This window comes from Gorilla gorilla, chromosome 12, assembly GCF_029281585.2.
Source record: "Gorilla gorilla gorilla isolate KB3781 chromosome 12, NHGRI_mGorGor1-v2.1_pri, whole genome shotgun sequence".
Taxonomy (NCBI): Eukaryota; Metazoa; Chordata; class Mammalia; order Primates; family Hominidae; genus Gorilla; species Gorilla gorilla.
In genome coordinates this window covers 10,066,707-10,080,125 of record NC_073236.2, presented here as the reverse complement: position 1 = coordinate 10,080,125, position 13,419 = coordinate 10,066,707, and positions in this window count along the sequence as shown.

Here is a 13,419-nt window from a genome sequence, read left to right as displayed (position 1 = left end):
CAATCGATTCCATTCGATTCCAATCGATTCCATTGAATTCCATTCCATTCCATTCCATTCCATTGAATTCCGTTGCATTATATTCCATTCCGTTCCGTTCCGTCCCGTTCCGTTCCGTTCCGTTCCGTTGCGTGCCGTTCCGTTCTACTCGGGTTGATTCCATTCCATTCCATTCCATTCCATTCCATTCCATTCCATTCCATTCCATTCCATTCCATTGAATTCCATTCCATTCCATTCCATTCCATTCCATTCCATTCCATTCCATTCCGTTCTACTCGGGTTGATTCCATTCTATTCCATTCCATTCCATTCGATCTCATTCGATTCCATTCGATTCCATTCGATTCCACTCCATTCCATTCCATTGAATTCCATTCCATTCCATTCCATTCCATTCCATTCCATTCCATTCCATTGATTTCCATTCCATTCCATTCCATTCCATTCCATTCCATTCCATTCCATTGAATACCATTCCATTCCATTGAATTCCATTCCATTCCATTCCATTCCATTCCATTCCATTCCATTGAATTCCATTCCATTCCATTGAATTCCATTCCATTCCATTCCATTCCATTGAATTCCGTTCCATTCCATTCCATTCCATTCCATTCCATTGAATTCCATTCCATTCCATTCCATAGAATTCCGTTCCATTCCATTCCATTCCATTCCATTCCATTCCATTCCATTCCATTCCATTCCATTGAATTCAATTCCATTTCATTCCATTCCTTTCCATTGAATTCCATTCTGTTCCATTCCATTCCTTTGAATTCCGTTCCATTCCATTCCATTCCATTCCTTTCCTTTCCGTTCCGTTCCGTTCCGTTCCGTTGCGTTCCGCTCCGTTCTACTCGGGTTGATTCCATTCTATTCCATTCCATTCCATTCGATCCCATTCGATTCCATTCGATTCCATTCGATTCCATTCGATTCCACTCCATTCCATTCCATAGAATTCCATTCCATTCCATTCCATTTGAATTCCATTCCATTCCATTCCATTGAATTCCATTCCATTCCATTCCATTCCATTGAATTCCATTCCATTCCATTCCATTCCATTGAATTCCGTTCCTTTCCATTCCATTCCGTTCCGTTCCGTTCCGTTCCGTTCCGTTGCGTTCCGTTCCGTTCCTTTGCGTTCCGTTCTACTCGGGTTGATTCCATTCTATTCCATTCCATTCCATTCCATTCCATTCCATTCCATGCCATTCCATTCCATTCCATTGAATTCCATTCCATTCCATTCCATTCCATTGAATTCCGTTCCATTCCATTCCATACCCTTCCGTTCCGTCCCGTTCCGTTCCGTTCCGTTCCGTTGCGTGCCGTTCCGTTCTACTCAGGTTGATTACATTCTATTCCATTCCATTCCATTCGATTCCATTCGATTCCAATCGATTCCATTCGATTGCATTCGATTCCATTCGTTGCCATTCCATTCCATTCCATTGAATTCCATTCCGTTCCATTCCATTCCATTCCATTCCATTGAATTCCATTCCATTCCATTCCATTCCTTTCCATTCCATTGAATTCCATTCCATTCCATTCCATTCCATTCCATTCCATTCCATTGAATTCCATTCCATTCCATTCCATAGAATTCCGTTCCATTCCATTCCATTCCATTCCATTCCATTCCATTCCATTGAATTCCATTCCATTCCATTCCATAGAATTCCGTTCCATTCCATTCCATTCCATTCCATTCCATTCCATTCCATTGAATTCCATTCCGCTCCATTCCATTCCATTGAATTCCGTTCCATTCCACTCCATTCCATTCCGTTCCGTTCCGTTCCGTTCCGTTCCGTTCCGTTGCGTTCCGCTCCGTTCTACTCGGGTTGATTCCATTCTATTCCATTCCAGTCCATTCGATCCCATTCGATTCCATTCGATTCCACTCCATTCCATTCCATAGAATTCCATTCCATTCCATTCCATCCCATTCCATTCCACTGAATTCCATTCCATTCCATTCCATTCCATTCCACTCCATTGAATTCCATTCCATTCCATTCCATTCCATGGAATTCCATTCCATTCCATTCCATTCCATGGAAATCCATTCCATTCCATTCCATTCCATTCCATTCCATAGAATTCCATTCCATTCCATTCCATTCCATTGAATTCCGTTCCATTCCGTTCCATTCCGTTCCGTTCCGTTCCGTTCCGTTGCGTTCCGTTCCGTTCCGTTGTGTTCCGTTCCGTTCTACTCGGGTTGATTCCATTCTATTCCATTCCATTCCAATCCATTCCATTCCATTCCATTGAATTCCATTCCATTCCATTCCATTCCATTCCATTCCATTCCATTCCATTGAATTCCATTCCATTCCATTCCATTCCATTCCATTCCATTGAATTCCATTCCATTCCATTCCATTCCATGGAATTCCGTTCCATTCCATTCCATTCCGTTCCGTTCCGTCCCGTTCCGTTCCGTTCCGTTCCGTTCCGTTCCGTTCCGTTCTACTCGGGTTGATTCCATTCTATTCCATTCCATTCCATTCGATTCCATTCGATTCCATTCGATTCCACTCCATTCCATTCCATAGAATTCCATTCCATTCCATTCCATTCCATTGAATTCCATTCCATTCCATTCCATTCCATAGAATTCCATTCCATTCCATTCCATTCCATTGAATTCCATTCCATTCCATTCCATTCCATTCCATTCCATTCCATTCCATTCCATTCCATTCTACTGGTGTCCATTCCATTCCATTCCATTCCATTCCATTCCATTCCATTCCATTCCATTCCTTTCCATTCCATTTCATTCCATTGCATTCCATTCCATTCCATTCCGTTCCATTCCATTCCATTCCACTCCACTCCACTCCACTCCACTCCATTCCACTCCACTCCACTCCGGTACATTCCATTCCATTCCATTCCATTCCATTCCATTCCATTCCATTCCGTGCTTCTCGGGTACATTCCGTTCCGTTCCATTCCATTCCATTCCATTCCATTCCGTTCCAGTGCACTCTACTCCACTACACTCCACTCCACTCCACTCCGGTACATTCCATTCCATTCCATTCCATTCCATTCCATTCCGTGCTTCTCGGGTACATTCCGTTCCGTTCCATTCCATTCCATTCCATTCCATTCCGTTCCAGTGCACTCTACTCCACTCCACTCCACTCCACTCCACTCTGGTACATTCCATTCCATTCCATTCCATTCCATTTCCATTCCCATTCCATTTCCATTCCCGTTCCATTTCCATTCCCGTTTCTTTTCCATTCCCGTTCCATTTCCATTCCAGTTCCATTACCATTCCCGTTCCATTTCCATTCCCGATCCATTTCCATTCCCGTTCCATTTCCATTCCCGTTCCATTTCCATTCCCGTTCCATTACCATTCCCGTTCCATTTCCGTTCCCGTTCCGTTTCCGTTCCCGTTCCATTTCCGTTCTCGTTCCGTTTCCGTTCCCGTTCCATTTCCATTCCCGTTCCATTTCCGTTCCCGTTCCATTTCCATTCCCGTTCCATTTCCATTCCCTTTCCATTTCCATTTCATTCCATTCCGTTCTGCTCGGGTACATTCCATTCCATTCCATTGCATTCCATTCCGTTCTGCTCCTGTCCATTCCATTCCATTCCATTCCGTTCCATTCCGTTCTACTCGGGTAGATTCCATTCCATTCCATTCCATTCCATTCCATTCCATTCCATTCCATTCCATTCTACTGGTGTCCATTCCATTCCATTCCATTCCATTCCATTCAATTCCATTCCATTCCATTCCATTCCATTGAATTCCATTCCATTCCATTCCATTCAATTGAATTCCGTTCCATTCCATTCCATTCCGTTCCGTTCCGTCCCGTTCCGTTCCGTTCCGTTCCGTTCCGTTGCGTTCCGTTCCGTTCTACTCGGGTTGATTAAATTCTATTCCATTCCATTCTATTCGATTCCATTCGATTCCAATCGATTCCATTCCATTCCATTCCATTCCATTGAATTCCATTCCATTCCATTCCATTCCATTGAATTCCATTCCATTCCATTCCATTCCATTCCATTCCATTCCATTCCATTCCATTCCATTCCATTCTACTGGTGTCCATTCCATTCCATTCCATTCCATTCCATTCCATTCCATTCCATTCCTTTCCATTCCATTGCATTCCATTGCATTCCATTCCATTCCATTCCGTTCCATTCCATTCCATTCCACTCCACTCCACTCCACTCCACTCCATTCCACTCCACTCCACTCCGGTACATTCCATTCCATTCCATTCCATTCCATTCCATTCCATTCCATTCCATTCCGTGCTTCTCGGGTACATTCCGTTCCGTTCCATTCCATTCCATTCCATTCCATTCCGTTCCAGTGCACTCTACTCCACTCCACTCCACTCCACTCCACTCCGGTACATTCCATTCCATTCCATTCCATTCCATTCCATTCCGTGCTTCTCGGGTACATTCCGTTCCGTTCCATTCCATTCCATTCCATTCCATTCCGTTCCAGTGCACTCTACTCCACTCCACTCCACTCCACTCCACTCTGGTACATTCCATTCCATTCCATTCCATTCCATTTCCATTCCCATTCCATTTCCATTCCCGTTCCATTTCCATTCCCGTTTCTTTTCCATTCCCGTTCCATTTCCATTCCAGTTCCATTACCATTCCCGTTCCATTTCCATTCCCGATCCATTTCCATTCCCGTTCCATTTCCATTCCCGTTCCATTTCCATTCCCGTTCCATTACCATTCCCGTTCCATTTCCGTTCCCGTTCCGTTTCCGTTCCCGTTCCATTTCCGTTCTCGTTCCGTTTCCGTTCCCGTTCCATTTCCATTCCCGTTCCATTTCCGTTCCCGTTCCATTTCCATTCCCGTTCCATTTCCATTCCCTTTCCATTTCCATTTCATTCCATTCCGTTCTGCTCGGGTACATTCCATTCCATTCCATTGCATTCCATTCCGTTCTGCTCCTGTCCATTCCATTCCATTCCATTCCGTTCCATTCCGTTCTACTCGGGTAGATTCCATTCCATTCCATTCCATTCCATTCCATTCCATTCCATTCCATTCCATTCCATTCTACTGGTGTCCATTCCATTCCATTCCATTCCATTCCATTCCATTCCATTCCATTCCATTGAATTCCAATCCATTCCATTCCATTCAATTGAATTCCGTTCCATTCCATTCCATTCCGTTCCGTTCCGTCCCGTTCCGTTCCGTTCCGTTCCGTTCCGTTGCGTTCCGTTCCGTTCTACTCGGGTTGATTAAATTCTATTCCATTCCATTCTATTCGATTCCATTCAATTCCAATCGATTCCATTCGATTCCAATCGATTCCATTGAATTCCATTCCATTCCATTCCATTCCATTGAATTCCGTTGCATTATATTCCATTCCGTTCCGTTCCGTCCCGTTCCGTTCCGTTCCGTTCCGTTGCGTGCCGTTCCGTTCTACTCGGGTTGATTCCATTCCATTCCATTCCATTCCATTCCATTCCATTCCATTCCATTCCATTGAATTCCATTCCATTCCATTCCATTCCATTCCATTCCATTCCATTCCATTCCGTTCTACTCGGGTTGATTCCATTCTATTCCATTCCATTCCATTCGATCTCATTCGATTCCATTCGATTCCATTCGATTCCACTCCATTCCATTCCATTGAATTCCATTCCATTCCATTCCATTCCATTCCATTCCATTCCATTGATTTCCATTCCATTCCATTCCATTCCATTCCATTCCATTCCATTCCATTGAATACCATTCCATTCCATTGAATTCCATTCCATTCCATTCCATTCCATTCCATTCCATTCCATTGAATTCCATTCCATTCCATTGAATTCCATTCCATTCCATTCCATTCCATTGAATTCCGTTCCATTCCATTCCATTCCATTCCATTCCATTGAATTCCATTCCATTCCATTCCATAGAATTCCGTTCCATTCCATTCCATTCCATTCCATTCCATTCCATTCCATTCCATTGAATTCAATTCCATTTCATTCCATTCCTTTCCATTGAATTCCATTCTGTTCCATTCCATTCCTTTGAATTCCGTTCCATTCCATTCCATTCCATTCCTTTCCTTTCCGTTCCGTTCCGTTCCGTTCCGTTGCGTTCCACTCCGTTCTACTCGGGTTGATTCCATTCTATTCCATTCCATTCCATTCGATCCCATTCGATTCCATTCGATTCCATTCGATTCCATTCGATTCCACTCCATTCCATTCCATAGAATTCCATTCCATTCCATTCCATTTGAATTCCATTCCATTCCATTCCATTGAATTCCATTCCATTCCATTCCATTCCATTGAATTCCATTCCATTCCATTCCATTCCATTGAATTCCGTTCCTTTCCATTCCATTCCGTTCCGTTCCGTTCCGTTCCGTTCCGTTGCGTTCCGTTCCGTTCCGTTGCGTTCCGTTCTACTCGGGTTGATTCCATTCTATTCCATTCCATTCCATTCCATTCCATTCCATTCCATGCCATTCCATTCCATTCCATTGAATTCCATTCCATTCCATTCCATTCCATTGAATTCCATTCCATTCCATTCCATTCCATTCTATTCCATTCCATTCCAATCCATTCCATTCCATTCCATTCCATTGCATTCCATTCCATTCCATTCCATTCCATTCCATTGAATTCCATTCCATTCCATTCCATTCCATGGAATTCCGTTCCATTCCATTCCATTCCGTTCCGTTCCGTCCCGTTCCGTTCCGTTCCGTTCCGTTGCATTCCGTTCCGTTCTACTCGGGTTGATTCCATTCTATTCCATTCCATTCCATTCGATTCCATTCGATTCCATTCGATTCCACTCCATTCCATTCCATAGAATTCCATTCCATTCCATTCCATTCCATTGAATTCCATTCCATTCCATTCCATTCCATAGAATTCCATTCCATTCCATTCCATTCCATTGAATTCCATTCCATTCCATTCCATTCCATTCCATTCCATTCCATTCCATTCCATTCCATTCCATTCTACTGGTGTCCATTCCATTCCATTCCATTCCATTCCATTCCATTCCATTCCATTCCATTCTTTTCCATTCCATTGCATTCCATTGCATTCCATTCCATTCCATTCCGTTCCATTCCATTCCATTCCACTCCACTCCACTCCACTCCACTCCATTCCACTCCACTCCACTCCGGTATATTCAATTCCATTCCATTCCATTCCATTCCATTCCGTGCTTCTCGGGTACATTCCGTTCCGTTCCATTCCATTCCATTCCATTCCATTCCGTTCCAGTGCACTCTACTCCACTCCACTCCACTCCACTCCACTCCGGTACATTCCATTCCATTCCATTCCATTCCGTGCTTCTCGGGTACATTCCGTTCCGTTCCATTCCATTCCATTCCATTCCATTCCGTTCCAGTGCACTCTACTCCACTCCACTCCACTCCACTCCACTCTGGTACATTCCATTCCATTCCATTCCATTCCATTTTCATTCCCATTCCATTTCCATTCCCGTTCCATTTCCATTCCCGTTTCTTTTCCATTCCCGTTCCATTTCCATTCCAGTTCCATTACCATTCCCGTTCCATTTCCATTCCCGATCCATTTCCATTCCCGTTCCATTTCCATTCCCGTTCCATTTCCATTCCCGTTCCATTACCATTCCCGTTCCATTTCCGTTCCCGTTCCGTTTCCGTTCCCGTTCCATTTCCGTTCTCGTTCCGTTTCCGTTCCCGTTCCATTTCCATTCCCGTTCCATTTCCGTTCCCGTTCCATTTCCATTCCCGTTCCATTTCCATTCCCTTTCCATTTCCATTTCATTCCATTCCGTTCTGCTCGGGTACATTCCATTCCATTCCATTGCATTCCATTCCGTTCTGCTCCTGTCCATTCCATTCCATTCCATTCTGTTCCATTCCGTTCTACTCGGGTAGATTCCATTCTATTCCATTCCATTCCATTCCATTCCATTCCATTCCATTCCATTCCATTCCATTCCATTCTACTGGTGTCCATTCCATTCCATTCCATTCCATTCCATTCCATTCCATTCCATTCCATTCCATTCCATTGAATTCCATTCCATTCCATTCCATTCAATTGAATTCCGTTCCATTCCATTCCATTCCGTTCCGTTCCGTCCCGTTCCGTTCCGTTCCGTTGCGTTCCGTTCCGTTCAACTAGGGTTGATTCCATTCTATTCAATTCCATTCCATTCCATTCTACACGGGTTGATCATTCCATTCCGTTCCGTTCCGTTCCGTTCCGTTCCGTTCCGTACCGTTCTACTCGGGTTGATTCCATTCTATTCCATTCCATTCCATTCGATTCCATTCGACTCCATTCCATTCCATTCCATTCCATTCCATTCCATTCCATTCCATTGCATTCCATTCCACTCCATTCCATTCCATTCCATTCCATTCCATTACATTCCATTCCGTTCCGTTCCGTTCCGTTCCGTTCCGTTGCGTTCCGTTCCGTTCTACTCGGGTTGATTCCATTCTATTCCATTCCATTCCATTTGACTCCATTCGATTCCATTCCATTCCATTGCATTGAATTCCATTCCATTCCATTCCATTCCATTCCATTCCATTCCATTCCACTCCATTGAATTCCATTCCATTCCATTCCATTCCATTCCATTCCATTCCATTCCATTCCATTCCATTGCATTACACTCCACTGCACTCCACTCCACTCCACTCCACTCCATTCCACTCCCTTCCATTCCATTAAATTGAATTCCATTCCATTCCATTCCATTCCATTCCATTCCATTCCATTCCATTCCACTCCATTCCATTCCACTCCACTCCACTCCACTCCACTCCACTCCATTCCATTCCCTTCCATTCCATTCAATTGAATTGCATTGAATTCCATTCCATTCCATTCCATAACATTTCATTCCATTCCATTCCATTCCATTCCATTCCATTCCATTCCATTCCGTTCTACTCGGGTTGATTCCATTCTATTCCATTCCATTCCATTCGATTCCATTAGATTCCATTCGATTCCATTCGATTCCATTCGTTTCCATTCCATTCCATTCCATTCTATTCCATTGAATTCCATTCCATTCCATTCCATTCCATTCCATTCCATTGCATTCCATTCCATTGAATTCCATTGAATTCCATTCCATTCCATGGAATTCCATTCCATTCCATTCCATTCCATTCCATTCCATAGAATTCCATTCCATTCCATTCCATTCCATGGAATTCCGTTCCATTCCATTCCATTCCGTTCCGTTCCGTTCCGTTCCGTTCCGTTGCGTTCCGTTCCGTTCCGTTGTGTTCCGTTCCGTTCTACTCGGGTTGATTCCATTCTATTCCATTCCATTCCAATCCATTCCATTCCATTCCATTGAATTCCATTCCATTCCATTCCATTCCATTCCATTCCATTCCATTCCATTGAATTCCATTCCATTCCATTCCATTCCATTCCATTCCATTGAATTCCATTCCATTCCATTCCATTCCATGGAATTCCGTTCCATTCCATTCCATTCCGTTCCGTTCCGTCCCGTTCCGTTCCGTTCCGTTCCGTTGCGTTCCGTTCCGTTCTACTCGGGTTGATTCCATTCTATTCCATTCTATTCCATTCGATTCCATTCGATTCCATTCGATTCCACTCCATTCCATTCCATAGAATTCCATTCCATTCCATTCCATTCCATTGAATTCCATTCCATTCCATTCCATTACATAGAATTCCATTCCATTCCATTCCATTCCATTGAATTCCATTCCATTCCATTCCATTCCATTCCATTCCATTCCATTCCATTCCATTCCATTCTACTGGTGTCCATTCCATTCCATTCCATTCCATTCCATTCCATTCCATTCCATTCCTTTCCATTCCATTGCATTCCATTGCATTCCATTCCATTCCATTCCGTTCCATTCCATTCCATTCCACTCCACTCCACTCCACTCCACTCCATTCCACTCCACTCCACTCCGGTACATTCAATTCCATTCCATTCCATTCCATTCCATTCCATTCCATTCCGTGCTTCTCGGGTACATTCCGTTCCGTTCCATTCCATTCCATTCCATTCCATTCCGTTCCAGTGCACTCTACTCCACTCCACTCCACTCCACTCCTTTCTGGTACATTCCATTCCATTCCATTCCATTCCATTTCCATTCCCATTCCATTTCCATTCCCGTTCCATTTCCATTCCCGTTTCTTTTCCATTCCCGTTCCATTTCCATTCCAGTTCCATTACCATTCCCGTTCCATTTCCATTCCCGATCCATTTCCATTCCCGTTCCATTTCCATTCCCGTTCCATTTCCATTCCCGTTCCATTACCATTCCCGTTCCATTTCCGTTCCCGTTCCGTTTCCGTTCCCGTTCCATTTCCGTTCTCGTTCCGTTTCCGTTCCCGTTCCATTTCCATTCCCGTTCCGTTTCCGTTCCCGTTCCATTTCCATTCCCGTTCCATTTCCATTCCCTTTCCATTTCCATTTCATTCCATTCCGTTCTGCTCGGGTACATTCCATTCCATTCCATTGCATTCCATTCCGTTCTGCTCCTGTCCATTCCATTCCATTCCATTCCGTTCCATTCCGTTCTACTCGGGTAGATTCCATTCCATTCCATTCCATTCCATTCCATTCCATTCCATTCCATTCCATTCCATTCCATTCCATTCTACTGGTGTCCATTCCATTCCATTCCATTCCATTCCATTCCATTCCATTCCATTCCATTCCATTCCATTGAATTCCATTCCATTCCATTCCATTCAATTGAATTCCGTTCCATTCCATTCCATTCCGTTCCGTTCCGTCCCGTTCCGTTCCGATCCGTTGCGTTCCGTTCCGTTCAACTAGGGTTGATTCCATTCTATTCAATTCCATTCCATTCCATTCTACACGGGTTGATCATTCCATTCCGTTCCGTTCCGTTCCGTTCCGTACCGTTCTACTCGGGTTGATTCCATTCTATTCCATTCCATTCCATTCGATTCCATTCGACTCCATTCCATTCCATTCCATTCCATTCCATTCCATTCCATTGCATTCCATTCCACTCCATTCCATTCCATTCCATTCCATTCCATTACATTCCATTCCGTTCCGTTCCGTTCCGTTCCGTTCCGTTGCGTTCCGTTCCGTTCTACTCGGGTTGATTCCATTCTATTCCATTCCATTCCATTTGACTCCATTCGATTCCATTCCATTCCATTGCAATGAATTCCATTCCATTCCATTCCATTCCATTCCATTCCATTCCATTCCACTCCATTGAATTCCATTCCATTCCATTCCATTCCATTCCATTCCATTCCATTCCATTACACTCCATTCCATTACACTCCACTGCACTCCACTCCACTCCACTCCACTCCATTCCACTCCCTTCCATTCCATTAAATTGAATTCCGTTCCATTCCATTCCATTCCATTCCATTCCATTCCATTCCACTCCATTCCATTCCACTCCACTCCACTCCACTCCACTCCACTCCATTCCATTCCCTTCCATTCCATTCAATTGAATTGCATTGAATTCCATTCCATTCCATTCCATAACATTTCATTCCATTCCATTCCATTCCATTCCATTCCATTCCATTCCATTCCGTTCTACTCGGGTTGATTCCATTCTATTCCATTCCATTCCATTCGATTCCATTAGATTCCATTCGATTCCATTCGATTCCATTCGTTTCCATTCCATTCCATTCCATTCTATTCCATTGAATTCCATTCCATTCCATTCCATTCCATTCCATTCCATTGCATTCCATTCCATTGAATTCCATTGAATTCCATTCCATTCCATGGAATTCCATTCCATTCCATTCCATTCCATTCCATAGAATTCCATTCCATTCCATTCCATTCCATTGAATTCCGTTCCATTCCATTCCATTCCGTTCCGTTCCGTTCCGTTCCGTTGCGTTCCGTTCCGTTCCGTTGTGTTCCGTTCCGTTCTACTCGGGTTGATTCCATTCTATTCCATTCCATTCCATTCGATTCCATTCCATTCCATTGAATTCCATTCCATTCCATTCCATTCCATTCCATTCCATTGAATTCCATTCCATTCCATTCCATTCCATTCCATTCCATTCCATTCCATTCCATTGAATTCCATTGAATTCCATTCCATTCCATTCCATTCCATTGAATTCCATTCCATTCCATTCCATTCCATGGAATTCCGTTCCATTCCATTCCATTCCGTTCCGTTCCGTCCCGTTCCGTTCCGTTCCGTTCCGTTGCGTTCCGTTCCGTTCTCCTCGGGTTGATTCCATTCTATTCCATTCCATTCCATTCGATTCCATTCGATTCCATTCGATTCCACTCCATTCCATTCCATAGAATTCCATTCCATTCCATTCCATTCCATTGAATTCCATTCCATTCCATTCCATTCCATTGAATTCCATTCCATTCCATTCCATTCCATTGAATTCCATTCCATTCCATTCCATTCCATTCCATTCCATTCCATTCCATTCCATTCTACTGTTGTCCATTCCATTCCATTCCATTCCATTCCATTCCATTCCATTCCATTCCATTCCTTTCCATTCCATTGCATTCCATTGCATTCCATTCCATTCCATTCCATTCCATTCCAATCCACTCCACTCCACTCCACTCCATTCCACTCCACTCCACTCCGGTACATTCCATTCCATTCCATTCCATTCCATTCCATTCCATTCCATTCCGTGCTTCTCGGGTACATTCCGTTCCGTTCCATTCCATTCCATTCCATTCCATTCCGTTCCAGTGCACTCTACTCCACTCCACTCCACTCCACTCCACTCTTGTACATTCCATTCCATTCCATTCCATTCCATTTTCATTCCCATTCCATTTCCATTCCCGTTCCATTTCCATTCCCGTTTCTTTTCCATTCCCGTTCCATTTCCATTCCAGTTCCATTACCATTCCCGTTCCATTTCCATTCCCGATCCATTTCCATTCCCGATCCATTTCCATTCCCGTTCCATTTCCATTCCCGTTCCATTACCATTCCCGTTCCGTTTCCGTTCCCGTTCCGTTTCCGTTCCCGTTCCATTTCCGTTCTCGTTCCGTTTCCGTTCCCGTTCCATTTCCATTCCCGTTCCATTTCCGTTCCCGTTCCATTTCCATTCCCGTTCCATTTCCATTCCCTTTCCATTTCCATTTCATTCCATTCCGTTCTGCTCGGGTACATTCCATTCCATTCCATTGCATTCCATTCCGTTCTGCTCCTGTCCATTCCATTCCATTCCATTCCGTTCCATTCCGTTCTACTCGGGTAGATTCCATTCCATTCCATTCCATTCCATTCCATTCCATTCCATTCCATTCCATTCCATTCCATTCTACTGGTGTCCATTCCATTCCATTCCATTCCATTCCATTCCATTCCATTCC